At 31.8% G+C, this 10,235-nt stretch overlaps 2 non-coding genes across 2 annotated transcripts; one reads left to right on the plus strand and one right to left on the minus strand.

The window, feature by feature from the left end:
• The first annotated feature begins 1,685 nt into the window (after positions 1-1,685).
• Trnaa-ugc (transfer RNA alanine (anticodon UGC)) lies at positions 1,686-1,757 on the plus strand. The gene has a single exon. It is a non-coding gene; the product is annotated as a tRNA-Ala (tRNA).
• Positions 1,758-9,690: 7,933 nt separating this feature from the next.
• Positions 9,691-9,762, minus strand: Trnaa-ugc (transfer RNA alanine (anticodon UGC)). Its single transcript has one exon. It is a non-coding gene; the product is annotated as a tRNA-Ala (tRNA).
• Between the last annotated feature and the right edge of the window lie 473 nt (positions 9,763-10,235).

Here is a 10,235-nt window from a genome sequence, read left to right on the forward strand (position 1 = left end):
ACATGACCTAGCCAGCGTAGCCGCTGTCTTTTTATTCGCTGAACTATGTCAATGTCGTCATATAACTCGTACAGCTCATCGTTCCATCGTCTGCGGTATTCGCCGTTGCCAATGTTTTGAGGACCATAAATCTTGCGCAAAATTTTCCTCTCGAAAACTCCTAGTGTCGTCTCATCTGATGTTGACATCGTCCACGCTTCTGCACCATAAAGCAGGACGGGAATGATAGCGACTTGTAGAGTTTGATTTTGGTTCGTCGAGAGAGGACTTTACTTTTCAATTGCCTACTCAGTCCAAAGTAGCACCTGTTTGCAAATCAAAAGTAGGGTGTCTCATCCGAGGCTTTCTACGATTTTTCATTGGTACTTCGTTTTTATGTAGTGGGTCCCAAATCCTACGCACATCCGCAGAACCGGGTTCGCCTTCTCACTTTAGCTCGCCTTCAAACGGATGTTTTTTAGCTACTCAGAGGATACTTGGTCTAAAACCGGAAGTCGTGAGCTGCTTGAATCATGTGGGGAAGAATTGTTTCTGGCCACTCCGTCTTATAATTAACAGACTAAATTCGATATACTTTGTACACAATTTTAAAAACTTAGAACTAATATTCAAATACAAAATAATAGCGAAAGATGGATGGATGGTCTGTATCTGAGACACACATAAGAATCATGCACAAGATTCTTAAATAAACTAACTAACAAAGTAGTCTTATAAAAAATTCATTACCCATAACAAGTCTTGATAGTGTTGTGTCAGTCTCATATACATATCGCTCATTTACTTGAATAGAGTTACAACTCAAAAAAGTCGATTTTTCAGGAGAGCGATTTAAAGTTTTCAATTGTCTCTTATTTAGCAAATATAGAAAAATGCCATCAGTTTATTGACAAATCTAGTGGCCTGTAATATATTAAATACAATGTTGACCATAAATGGACCAAATAGAGTGTACTAATGCTTTTTCTTGGGCATAAATGTGACCCATTTTGAATTGTGTCGTTATTTCTGAAAAATAATTAAATTTCGCCGTCATGTGTCGTTTTTGTTGAAAAAAATCAATACGGAAAATTTAATTACTTTTCACCAATTCGTTGTAATACAAAATATGTCGTTCTTTCTGAAAAGGAAACCAAATTCACTCTATGACATTATGTGTTATAACACAAAATATGCCTCTCTTTCAGATAAAAGTCCATGCCTCATTCTGGCACAACTGAGAAGTGTCGTTATTGTGGTTAAACAATAATGCAATATAACAAGTTTAATAACGGCACATTCTTATTTCACGGTTTATTTTTCTACGCATCGAAATAAAATTTGTATACAGTGTTTTTTGAGTTATGACACTATTCAAGTAAATGAGCGATATGTACTCTGTATGTACATATTCTATAAGTAAATCCAACATATTTTTGAAGTAGTCAAGTACATAGTTACTCACTAATATGACCATCTCCAAAAATGCTAAAAAATGCGATGTTTTGTTTTCATTTTAATTTTCGTAATATCTCTCTAATATGATAACACTAATTCATAGAAACAACTCAAAAACCAGAAACACTTGTATTTAATTGACATAAATCAAGAGAAAGCCGAAAGCGAATAAAAACAATTGCAAACCGATTCAAATATTTGTTTGTCATATGTTAACCGGCACTTATTTGGCCAAGTATATTCATAGTGGGGATGTAGCTCAGTGGTAGAGCGTTCGCTTTGCATGTGAAAGGCCCCGGGTTCAATCCCCGGCATCTCCAGTCGGTTGTAAAACAGGCGGAATTTTTTAAAAAATTGTCGAAGAAAATGAAAAAAATACTTTAATCTACCACATAAATATGTATCTATGTAAAAAGAGGTATGTGATATAATAATGAATGAAAAGTAGACATTTAAAGAAACGTTAAATGGGCAAAAATTGAGGGCATCATTGACATTTTTTTAAATTAATTTAGGTATTTCAATTAATAAATAAAATTAATTATTTATTTGTTAAAGACTTGAAATCAAGCTATTAACTAACATAAGATTATGTAAACATATTTATATTAACAGCACGATAACATAAATTGCTGTATATATGTATGTCTGTGTCTCTGTGAGCATAGAAGTGGCAATCACATGTTTATTAATAAAGTTTTCCGCAAAGTGGCAGCACTTGAGTCGGCGCCTGAAAGTAGGCTATGAAAGTTCATTGTGTAGATCGAACGATCAACAGTACAGGATGGTATGGATATTTTAAAATAATTAAAATGTAATATACAAGATTTTAATATGCTCTATATTTATTTATTATACGATAATAATTATGTTAATTAAATTATCACAATTTTTTTTATTATAAATCAGAAGTTTATTGTTATAAAATTATTTAAATTTTTTTTATTTTTTATTAATTTAACCAAAAATTTTGCTATTTACATACTACGGATGTAGATCGACTGTGGCTCCAACACAGCCTTCAGACAACGATCTTCACTATATTAAATTGTCTCCTCATGACATTAAGTCGGTTTTTGAAAAAACAAAAAAAAAAAAAAATACGTACTAGTACGACTAAGACTTTCTCTATAAAATAACTGCACTTTTTTGTTTGAACATAACTCATAGATGTCCACATTGAAAAAAATTCTTACACGGAATAAACGCTATCAACACACTTGAACTTGTGGAACGGTTCATAAGTGTCATTCAACTTACCGATCCTCAAGATATATTAATGATGTTTAATTTAAACCTTAACATTTCCCACATCTACATTTGTATTTTTCATCTCATTTCGATTACAATTATTCTAACACTTAATTAGAAGTTTTAGCTTTCCAACTGCAATTAGTTTCGAATTATGTTCACAATGCAGTTGGATTTCGAAAGTGAATAAGTACATTGAACTGCAATAACTTGTTAACAATTAACCACAAACAGTCAAGCTAATGAGCTGAAGGACGTAACAATTCATTCGAGACATTTATAATAGAGTTGTGAAGATACGAGGGCGGTTGAAAATACATACATATTTTGTTTGGCTTATTTTATACCTTTCAAATAGTAGAACTCCTTAAGATTCATAATATTTTAAATATTGCGAATAAATGGAATCGATCGATATACCAATCCATACAATATCTGTTCAATTGTTCGGAATAATATTCGGCGATGATCGTTATTTTAAGGTAATTTGAAAGCTTTTCAAACCTTACACAACATCTTTCTTTAGGCCTTGAGGTATTTTCACCAAGAGAATACCAAATTTAGTACATATTATTATCCATTATCATTTTTCTATCAAGCACTGGTCGATAAAATCGATTAAATCGTTTTATATCGATCTTGGACATTTGTGTCAACATTAACCCCACAAAATATTTGTAGAGATCTCTTTGCATCCCAAACTTATTCTCAAATGAAAATGTCACTTTTTGAGCCGAATTCTCGACATTTGCGGGAAATTTTGCTTCTCTTTTTTAAATCCAAGAAAAGTGCTGCTGAGGCTCATCGACATTTGTAACCGTTTTTATACAAAAAAAAAACTTAAATTTACAAAAAAACGGCGGAAGCAAAGTTGTAGTCCTAAGACCATACACCTTCCATGCGAAATCTGGCCGTCTTTCAGATAATCACATCTTAAATAATAAAATTATCCTGCTTTTCTCTCTTCAATCTCCGATTCATTGATTTATCACCCTGCCCTTGCTCATATGTATGTGAGTACATAAACTATATACGAATAGTTCTAAATGACTTCTGGAAAAGCTACCGCCCTAAACTTCAAGTATTCTCAAGTGCAGTTCTGCTGTTTGTGACAAAAGCGGTAGCTATAATTAGCCGCCGCTGCGAGCAAGTTCCTATCAAATGTGACGAATCGCTGAATTAGCAAGTAATTACTTGGTCGAAAAAAAATCAGCTTAAATACATCGAGTTATCAGACAGCACAGTGGCTGTTCTTTTGAGTTTGTGTTAATATTCTTACTTTGTGTGGTAGCCAAAAACAAATTAAGAAATTACATTATTTTTTGCTGTTTTAGTTTACAAAGCATAAATAATAATGTGATATGGCATAACCGTTGATGTAACTAACCTGACACTTGCTCATAATGCAGCTTCTGTTCTTTTATCTGAACGTGAGTCCAAATTGAGTTCTGACTAAAGTAATTTTTTTTAACATTTTTTCCTAAAACATATGAGATTCATCTCCAGTCCGCTAACCAAATGTTTCCAAAAAAAAATAAAATAAAATTCTTCAAACCCCCAACAACAGTGGCTGCTTCTCCACCAACCAGTTTTTGAAGCCGCTGTCACTTTCGAAAATGTATACCAAAATTTATGTTGTCTCTTGCGAAATGCTGGCAGATTTTATTTATTTTTCTGTCATGCCAAAAAATGTAGATGATCTAGAGAAAATGCAATAGGAGTTGTGATGAAGTCGCTTAATTATTGTGCATAATTTTCAACAAACTTGAAAAAATTATAAAAAATACTGTCATGTTATCATAAATTTAGAGTTTGTTTTTTCTCATTTTATTTTCATGAAAAATTTGCATGCGATTTGAAATGCTACGAAAGTGAAACTAGAAATCGATAACAACAAATGACAATGTCGAAACACTTGAACTATTTTATTTTTTATGGCATAAAATTAAGATGCAGAGAAAAAATAAACAAACAGTGTAGAATCCTGTTATGTTAATCGAACTGCAACCGAATTTAATACTATTTTCAATGTTGTTTTATTTAAATTTTGGGTTTATGGATGCAAATTGGTAGACAAAGACAAAGCATAATTTTTGGGAGTAAGGGAGTGGTTGATATGGAGACTGTTTACATATTTTTTTAGGGGGTTTTCAACGTTAAGCTCAGTATTTTGGATTAATTAAATAATTTATAAAAAAAGGTAAAAAATTATTTATTAAAAAAAAAATTTAAAACCGTTTCATTCGATATAAAAGAGTCGGGAGACTGTTTTACTGATCAAATGTAATTTCAAAGATTGTTTAACTGTCAAAATATGTTCTCTATCGTTCTTGACGGTGTCTGTCAAACGCAGTCCAAAAAAGGAATGGTCCTAACCTCTATTTTTATTTTTAATGAATTTTAATCGAGATTAATGGCTGGTGATAGCAATCAATTATTTCTTTTAGGAGTAGTTATTGAGATTTAAAAAGAGATTTAATCAAATTGTATTAACTAACTGTCTAACTGTTAAAATAATAACTAAATTAATTACGCAGATGTGCCGTTAATTTCGTCTTTGGTAATTGTCGTAAAAATTCAAGTAAAAAAAAACAAAAAAAATAATAAAAATAATAATTGCTGAGCTAAACTTGACCTTGAGCAAAAAACATTGGAACACATATACATATATATATATATATATATATATACATACATATAGAGTATAATAACCATGTAAATACTCGCACTTACCAATGCGTCAGCTGCGTTGGCCGCGTTAATTGTATACTTGAAGTGTACGTTGAAGCGTTGAGAAGTAAATAAACTAATAAAAAAGACAAAGTAAATAAAAAAAATGTCATAGAAAAGCGAAAACTGTAAAAATAAATAAAAGACTACAAAAAATCACAGCGTGCGAAAATGTAAACGCAAATAAAAATAATAAAAAAATAATAATAATAAAAAATATATATATATTGATTTAAAAAAATTGAATTTCAAGTGCAAACTAAATAAGTAAACAAACTAATTATGATGAAAATACTTGAGTTCATATAGAAATATTATGACTTTTATATGCTCATACTAATAATGTTAATTAGGTTAAGTTGAATAGCTGCATAGTTGCTGTTATTAAGTCTTAAAATATCACCGATAAGTAAGAAAGGTAAATAGAAGAGGAAGAAGGAAGGAAGGAAATAATAAAAAAACATGTAAGGCAGGGTTAAGCTCTGGTTAACCGAACATTTTATACTCTCGCAATATATTTATTTAATTTAATTATTATTATATAATACACAAGTTGACCCACATATTCGTTATATATGTATATGGTATAAATTTCCATTGAGCCGATTTCACCCACTTTCGGCACGGAGACATATTATTAAAAGAAAGATATTCCCTCTGAATTTTTTCAAAATATCTGAGAGACTTACTTATATTTTCGTTAAAAAATGTATTAGAAGCACTGAGGATCTCATGTTCGATATATGGGGCCTTGAAAACCTATGTTCCGATTTCGGCGATTTTTAGAAAGGGGGTGCCTGTTCCGATATCTTCACTAGTGCTTACTTTATGTTTTGTAAAGTACACGATTCAGATCGACTTCAAAGTTCTGGTATATAGGAAGTAGGCGTGGTTGTGAACCGATTTGGCCTATTTTCACAACATATCAGTGAGAAACCAGGAAGATATTATGAACCGAATTTTATTGTAATTTGTCGAGTAGTTTCGGAGATATGGATTTTGACTCATAAGAGAGCGGAGCCACACCCATTTAAAATTTTGTATACCAATTTGTGTTTTCCCTTGCTGAATTAAAGCATTTTCAGTAGTTTTCAACATAACTTTCGTATGGGAGATAGGCGTGGTTATAATCCGATTTTTTTCTCCACCATTTTTGGACTGCATAAGGTAGTAGCTCAAAGAAACGACTCTAAAAAGTTTGGTTGTTATTAGTTACAAAATTACATATATATATATATATAACTCTATATCTAACTCCTTTAGTTTTGGGTGTTACAAACAACCGTTATGTGAACAAAACTATAATACTCTCTTAACAACTTTTGTTGCGAGAGCATAAGAATAAAAATCAGTCTTTAAGTTTGAACAGTTAGCTGCTATTTGAGATTGTAGGAATGCGGTGATCTCTTTTTTCATCAAACAGCAAATACTATATCCGAAGAAATACTTAGAAAGCACCTACTCTAAGACCATGCTAATTTCAAGTTACCGAACTATGTTGGAAACAGTTAAACACTTTTCAAATGAGTTCACACTATTTGTATATTCGGTTATGATCAGTAATGCAGCAATAATTTCTTTCTTCTTTCAATTGTATTCTCCAACGTAGAAAATACATCTTCAGTTGGAGTTAAGATAGATGATACTCTAACGATGTTGCTTAGGCAAAGTTGCCTCTGAACTTTTATAACGTCGTTATTTAGTTTATAAAAATGATCAATCTAACTCGAGAAGATCCATAACTCCTTAATAGAATCTATCTCCAGACAAGAAAATCGACCAATTTACAGCTCTATTTTAAAAGATTGTGATCTTCCAATATACATACATATGTATTTCGGTGAAATTTTTTTTTAAATAGAGTTTGCATTTTTATTGTACATATAAAATTAATATTGCTCTAAAATATGGTATTTATGTTCTGATATTTATGTCATCCAATAAATACATTTGGTTCGGTGAAATGAAATGTCCGTAACTCCTTTGTTTGATTAACTTTATCACCAAAACATCCGGATTTCAACTCGTCCCGTTACCCTGATCATTTTGATATATATAACCTTTATCTAACTCGTTTAGTTTTCGGTGTTACAAACAACCCTTGTGTGAACAAAACTATAATACTCTCTTAACAACTTTTGTTGCGAGAGTATAAATATAATGTCGTAGGACTCTTCACTGCTTTTGTTGGTAAAAGTATGGACTACACTAGTGAATTTATTCGGATTTCTGCATTAAAAACGTGAAAAATAAAACTTACTACAAAAAAAAATCTAAAAGTCCTAAGTTAAGAATAGTGCTTAAGTATTAATAATTAATAGTATAATCTTCTTCTATTTTTCAAATAGTAAACATGAGACTTACAATAAATTAATTCAACAAAAGCTCACTCTAGTGACATAAACGCGTGTCTCGAGGTAACACCATAAAGTGCCACAGAGCATTTAAAAAGATTTGTTATTTAAAAAATTGCAAACAAAAAGCAAAATACAAAAACACAAAATCCAACAGCTGTTGAAATAAATTAAAAGTCAACAATGCATTACCGTTAAATAGACAACTATATATTTACTTACGAGCAGCTGAGCTCATAGGTCTTTCGGTCTTCAAAGCCTACTTGACTGAAGTGAGACCTGAAGTTGGCAGCTAAGCAACTTATTCAATGATCACACATGTAAATAAATAGGTAAACATAGTTACACATCTGTATATGCGTGTGTGTATATGCAAGTGAAGCTGTACTTGTGTGCTTGTAAGCTGTCATGACGCAATGCAAACACGCCGCGATGATCATTTTACGCTCATTTGTTGACTTTTCATATGCGCTTGCGGTACATACATACACACATTTTGCACATAAATAATATTGGAATATTTTTGTTAAGCATATTTATTGCCTTCCAACTACCGTAGCTAAAGTAAACAATATGGTTAAAAGCATAAAAATCGTAATGTCTTTTCTACTTCTCCTTCTTTTGCTACTCATTAGTTTTTATTTGACAAGTGTCTTTTGTTTGCGGAAAACAACAAATTGCACAAAATTTGGCATTGCATTTGAAAACGAAATGAAGTTGGGTGCGTTTGCAAAATTTACTGCAATATTTACTAAAATTAAAATCTATGCTTGAGCCTCAATATGGTATGCCATTGCATGTGCAAATCAGCTGGCAGCGCTGTGTTATGTCTTGCAGAGGGCATTTCCGCATAACATAAGTGCCTTTGGCTTGTTTGGGTAAACTCTTAAATAGGTGTTAATAGTATTTTATATTCTTGTCACCCGATAGTAAATGCAGGGTAGCATGAGGCTTGAAAAAATTTCAAAATTATCAAATCAAGTTTCTGCCAAGAACATGTTGTATATTTGTTCTCTACTATAAGACTATAGAAGACTTGAGAGCTTTAATAAGTTCTTATCATCGGAAAGTATGGCTTTACGCAGTGATATAAACGGAAAGATAAATGACCTTGAATCCCTTATACATTGTAGTGATCACACAATGGAATTGGTTACCCTTGGATCGGAAAGATCTACTGAAGAATACTTGCCTTCGAATTAGAGAAAACATGAATGAAAACAACCACCTTCAAGATCTTTTAAACGGCAATGGACCCAGTTCTGTATAAATTTCAGAGGTATACATATCTCTTAAATCTCAAATAACCAAATGTGTTCAAAAAATAACGGGAATTTTAGTTTTTTCAAATTTTTTTTTTCATTCGTTTAAAAATAATATGGACTCCATACCCATAAAATTTTATAATTCCGATTGATTTTTGAACATATCCGTTGACATTTCGTTCTGTTCTGTTTACACAGAATATTTAAAGCAAATCGGGCGGTATTTTACCTCTCAGGTCATCTAAGTAGAACATTCACATGGCATACAAAAATAAAATCTAAATTATACCGGTCAACAAAAAAATATATATTTTTTTTGGGTTTCTGTTCTCATGCTTTGATTCTGATTCTAGACATTGAAAAACACTTAAATATTAATCTTTAGTTCTTTGTCACAGGAGAAACTAAAATTTAACATATAGATGTCAGACCCAAAAATCGTGTTGACCGGTGTTATAAATACAAATACAAATCATATAAATATAAATGAGAGCAAACCATTTTGAGCAAAAGTTCCCACAGCCAATATTTGAAGATTGTATGAGAAGTGATACGTTTAAGTAAAAACTCAAGATTTAACTTACAAATTATGCGATTTTTTTTTAAATTGAAAAATATTATGGTTAAAAATCTGAACTAAAAATAAATTCGACTGGAGATGCCGGGGATTGAACCCGGGGCCTTTCACATGCAAAGCGAACGCTCTACCACTGAGCTACATCCCCTTCACAACACTCCAACGCCAAGTAACTGTCGCGTCACGCTAACTGATAAGCGCTTATCAAACTAGCGATGATAACAAAAAAAAGTTCGGTAGTTTATGTAATGCATTGTCCGTATGTACCAATGTGAACGAACTCTATTGAAATTCCCCACTTGCCTCCGCATTCATTTAGCACATTTTACGTTTTTTTGCATTCCAAAGCTAAATTAATTCATTTCATTGCGAAGACAAATTGTCTCCAATATTCTGTGACAGTTGCCATTATGGCTTGTAGCGGCATTACGTTTTCAACACACTAACGGTTTTACGTTCAACGTGTTTTAAATACAAACAAATAATTCAGTAAATAAAATGCATTCAATTAAATTAACTCATTAATAAGGCAGCTGAGAGACAATGCGGAATAGCCACATGTGAGTGTGTGAATTTAGTATAGTGACTAATGTTGTAATTTTTTCCTCGAATAAGATTTCA

This window comes from Zeugodacus cucurbitae, chromosome 5 (assembly GCF_028554725.1).
Source record: "Zeugodacus cucurbitae isolate PBARC_wt_2022May chromosome 5, idZeuCucr1.2, whole genome shotgun sequence".
Taxonomy (NCBI): domain Eukaryota; kingdom Metazoa; phylum Arthropoda; class Insecta; order Diptera; family Tephritidae; genus Zeugodacus; species Zeugodacus cucurbitae.